Source organism: Diabrotica undecimpunctata, chromosome 4 (assembly GCF_040954645.1).
Source record: "Diabrotica undecimpunctata isolate CICGRU chromosome 4, icDiaUnde3, whole genome shotgun sequence".
NCBI lineage: Eukaryota > Metazoa > Arthropoda > Insecta > Coleoptera > Chrysomelidae > Diabrotica > Diabrotica undecimpunctata.
The window spans coordinates 131,459,216-131,463,770 of record NC_092806.1 but is presented as its reverse complement, the minus strand read 5'-3'; positions in this window follow the sequence as shown (position 1 = coordinate 131,463,770).

Below are 4,555 nucleotides of genomic sequence, written 5' to 3'. Positions count from 1 at the left end.
ATTTGATATTTATGCACGAGGTGTGTACCAACAAATGAAAATGTAACGACTACAACATTCGCAGACCACACTGCTATATTAGTCAGAGATAATAATCCACAGAATCAAAACAAAACAAAATTTTGCTGCTTTATTTTTCTAAAAACTTTTCCCGTTTTCAAAGCATATTCAAGCCCTATATGAGTTCCCATGACTATATTAGATTTTCCAACCTAAGAGCTGAATGTAAACAACTGTCTGAAAGTTGCTTTAGCAACTATATCAAAGATCTGGCCTAAAAATGAACCAAAATCATTTTGGAAGTACATCAACGATAAGCGATCCAGTCATAACCTACCTACTCCTTATTTTATCAAGTCCAATCTACAACAAATGGTCAAGACATAGTTAATTTATTTAGGAACTTCTTCCAAACTGTGTATTCACCAAATAACAACATTTACATACCTATCCATCCGTTAAATAGCAACTTTAGTACACATATTTGTCCTTCTAAGATTACCATAACTGATATTTTTAATGGCATAAATGAGCTGCCCAATAAGCTTACTACTGGCCCAGATGGGGTGCCAATTTTTTATTAAAAAAGTGTGCCTGTAGCCGTTGTTATATTGTTTAATAGATCTCTGGAAACCTTTATGTTTCTTTGTTCATGAAAAGAAAGTTATGTTGTTCCTATATTTAAAAATGATCAGAAAGACAACATTGAAAATTATCGTAGCATTTGTATACAATCTGCAATCTCTAAGCTCTTCGATAGCAAAGTAACTTTCTTGGTTATGTAAAGGCTTAATATCTCAATCATAACATGGTTTTCATAGCAAAAAATTCACTGAAACAAACTTCGTTTGCTATCAATCTGATATATAATCTCAAATGGAAGACCGTAAGCAGGTAGATGCAATATACAGATTTTTTCAAGGCATTTGATCGTGTAGATATTCAAATAGTTTTGGGCAAATTAATTAATGTAGTCTTTCATGTCAGGTTTGTTGAATGAATTAAAACTCTACATCTGGTAGAAATCAAAGAGTCAAGATAGGTTGTCATCTATCTGACAGTATCTCAGTAACATCTGGAGTTCCTCAAGGAGGCCACACTTCTCCACTTCTTTTTAATATCTTCGTTAACGACATCACTTCCTGTTTCCTAAATAGCAAATGTCTAATGTTGGCAGATGACTTGAAAATTTGGAAAGTTGTAGATAACTTAAAAAATCAAGCCTTGTTGCAAGATGACTTAGATTACAAAATTGGTGCAATCAGAACAACCTCTTTTTTCTTGTAAAGTCAAAAGAATTAAAACAAGCAATACTATTAATAATCAGCCACTAAATTATGTTTCTTCTATTCGGAATTTAGGTGTAATTTTTGATGAAAAGCTTACTTTCTGTTACCATATAAACTCTATTTCAATAAAGGCATCTAAACTAAACAATAAAAAGTCCTGCATACATTTTTGAGATATTGTGCTTATTATGTTGACACTATTATTGAAAATCATGATTATTCCCGTATCGTATTGAACAACAATTATCTTTACTCTCACTCCCTTTACATATGAGATCATACATGGATTTATTGATTGTCCAAACCTGTTAAACCAGATTAACTTTAATGTTCCCCATCAAGCTCTACATTACCTAAATGTTTTCAATAACCCTTTCCACAGAACAACCTATGGTATACAAACCCATTGGATAGATACATGGGGCTCTTAAAGGTTTTCGGTTTTGATATTTTCAATATAACTTTAACTCAGTTAAAAAGATCTCTTATTTTGTAATATGTATATTGGTATTGTTGAATTTGGTTCTTGTTATATTTGTACTATGTAAGAGTTTTAGTTTAATTTTTTAAACTTTTTGATATTGATTTGTTGAGTCGTAGGACAACATCCAAGAGCTTAAATGTCGCATGGGAAAGGCAAAAAGTGCATTCTTGAATATAAGCTCTGTGTTCACTACTACTACTACTAAGGATTTCCACAGTTTTCACTGTCTTCCTTCACTCAACCGTTTTCTCCAATTTTCCCTGTCATTCCAGTCTCCATCTCGCAGGGTTCTTTTCTCCATAGCCTCGTCGATTTCATCTCTGAATGACCTTCGGGGTCTTCCTCTCTTTCTTCTTCCAATCGGGCTCCATTCTGTGATTCTGTTTATCCAGCGTCCTCTGTCCGCTCTTCTGACGTGGCCGTACCAGGATAGTCTCTTCTCCTCTATATAGTCGATTATGTCTGCTTGCACTCCCATTCTCCGCTTAATCTCTGCGTTTTCAATTCTGTCTCTTTTTGTAAGTCTACAGCTTCTCCTCAGGAACTCCATTTCTACTGCTCTTATTCTACCTCTATTTCTCTTGTTTATTGTCCAGTTTTCGGACCTATATGTCAGGATACTTCTTGTCAGGGTATTATATATTCTCTTTTTTGTCTTTATCGTAATGTTCTTATCCCACAACACTGAGTTTAGTTGTCTTATACAGTTTCTTGTTTGTCTCAGTCTGTTGTTTATATCTTCTTCTGTTGTTCCCTGGTTCGATATTATGGTTCCTAAATACTTGAATTTATCTGTTCCATATATTTGTCTTTCCTCGTCTATCTCTAGGTTTCTCATATCCTTGTTTTCTGTTGTTAGGTATTCGGTTTTCTCTAAGTTTATTTCTATTCCGTTGTTTTTATATTCTACTTCTAGTTTTCTGAGCATAAAGCTGAGATCTTCTTCATCTTGTGCGATGACTACTTGATCGTCGGCAAAACTTAAGGTGTATAGGTATTCGTCTCTTACTGGTATGCCCATTCCTTCGCACTTTCTCCTCCATGGTTTGAGTGTCTTTTCCAAGAATATTTTAAACAGAGTAGGGGACGTAGCACAGCCTTGTAGAAGTCCTTTTGTCGTCTTAAATGGATTGTAGGCTTTATTTCCACATTTAATAGCTACTTTGTTTTCTTTGTATAGTGCTTTAACTGCTTTTATTAGTGTTTGTCGGATTCCGAGATCATTCATTGCTTCCCATAATTTGACTCTAGGTATTGAGTCATATGCTTTCTTTAGATCAACAAAGGCCAGATGGACCGGTCTACCTTTTGCCATTTTCTTCTCTATCAGTTGTTCTAATGTGTACGTATGATCTAGGCATGATTTTCCTACTGTGAACCCTGCTTGGTCTTCTCCAATTTTTCCTATTATTTCAGTTTCTAGTTTTTCCTTAATAATTTTCCCGTAAAGTCTACCTACCGACGATATTATACTAATTCCTCTATAGTTTTCACATTTTTTCCTGTTTCCTTTCTTATGTATGGATGTGATGTATGCTTGTGTCCATTCCGCAGGTATTTCTTCTCCATGTAGTCCTCTTTCGAACATTCTATGTAGCATGCGGAATAACTTTTCCGTTCCGTTTTTAATTAGTTCGTTTGGTATTCCTCCGGGTCCTTTGGCTTTTTTCTTCTTCAATGTCTTGATTGCTCTCTTAACTTCTGCCAGGCTTATTTCTATCTGGTCGTATGCCCCATTTCCTGCATGTTCTATATTCTCTTCCTGAAATTGGGGACGGTTTTCTGTAAGTAGTTCTACGTAGTATTCTTGCCACTCGTTTTCACTAATTTTGCCGATCTGGGTTTTCTCTGTCTTATTTCGTTGAAGTGCTTTTAATATTCGCCATGATTCTGAATTTCTCGTTCCTCCGATATGTCGTTCTATCTCTGTGCATGCTTGTTCCCATCGTTCGTTCTTTTCATTTGTTACTCTTTTCTTTACCTCTCTGTTTTTCGATCTATATAGGTCTAAGTCTTCCTGTTTTTTGGTGTTTAGGTATTTTATGTGTAGTTTTTTCTTTTCTTTTATGCATTTCAATGTGTCTTCCCTTAATTTGATATTCTGATGGGTGTTCCTTTGGTCGTCTCTTCCAAGAGCTTCTAAGGCCGCTGAAATCAGGCAGGTTTTTATGTGTTCATGCATTTCATCTAACGTGTCATATCTGAATTCTTCTAGTTTTTGGTCTAGTCTTCTTTTGTATAAATCTTTTATTGATTCTTCCTGCAATAGATGTAATTTGAGCCTCTTTTTCAACCCTATTGAATTAATCTGGAGCCAACTTAAGGGAAGTTTACGGCCAAACAGCTGCTGTCCCAGAAGAAATAAAGATTTCCACAACACTAAAAACGGAAGATAATTACAGAACATTAACCTGGCATATCAACCAATAATTATAACATTAGATTATGGAAATTCTACTGAAGATGACAGTGATAGTGACATAAAGTTGTAATTTGTAATTATTTTTTTCCATCTAAACTTCAAATTTGATTTTTTTATGTTTAATTTTATTACGTTATCTTTTTTAATTCTGATTATTGCTACCACTCTTTTCATCTTTTTTTGTTATAAACATTATTTTCCTTAATTTCTTTAATTTGTTCATTTCTCTTATTTCATTGTATGTACATAACATACCTACATACCTATAACTACTTAGATATAAATACGTATTAAATACATGATATGATATTTAATTTTATATTTATTATTCCAACCCTATTAAAATATTATATTGTACTT